The following is a 658-nucleotide window of genomic DNA, read 5'->3' as shown; positions in this document are numbered from 1 at the left end:
GGCTTGCGGGATAATTCCAACTTTACATCATCTCACACCCAAGTTTTACAGTTTCCTCGCTGATTCTGTAGAGCACTGAGGGATGTGAAAAAATCACTGTTATTACTTAAATTTTTTGAAGGAAACTGAAAGGCCAATATTAGGAGAGCTGAAGACATGGCTTCTAAAAGATACTTCTGTGTTATCACCTCAAAGGGGAGAGACGGCAAAGGTGAAGAGCAAAAGTGAAAGCTAACACTCTGAAATTTTAGGTTGTGCAAAAATTACTTTTTCTGCTAGTAAGAAACACACACTATTGCCTTAGCAAATCTCTTTACCCTTCCTCACCCGGAAACTCTTACACACACACACACACACACACACACACACACACACACACACGCACACGCATGCACACGCACACGCATATGCACGCACGCACACACACGTGCATTCCAGTGCCACTCCACCCCACGCCCAGCTAGGACACCTCCCCCATCCCCCATCCCTTCACCATCCTTCACCTCACTGCATTAGGAAATTTGGTCTGCAGCACTGTATTGTATTTTTAGTACCCCAAGACCAACTATAATTTTAACTTTTACTAATGCCATTGCCAAATGCCTGGTTTCAAAAGGATATCATTGCTAGGTAAACTTTCTAAGCACATACAAGAGTC

This window comes from Peromyscus eremicus, chromosome 6, assembly GCF_949786415.1.
Source record: "Peromyscus eremicus chromosome 6, PerEre_H2_v1, whole genome shotgun sequence".
NCBI lineage: Eukaryota > Metazoa > Chordata > Mammalia > Rodentia > Cricetidae > Peromyscus > Peromyscus eremicus.
This window is presented reverse-complemented; position numbering follows the sequence as displayed.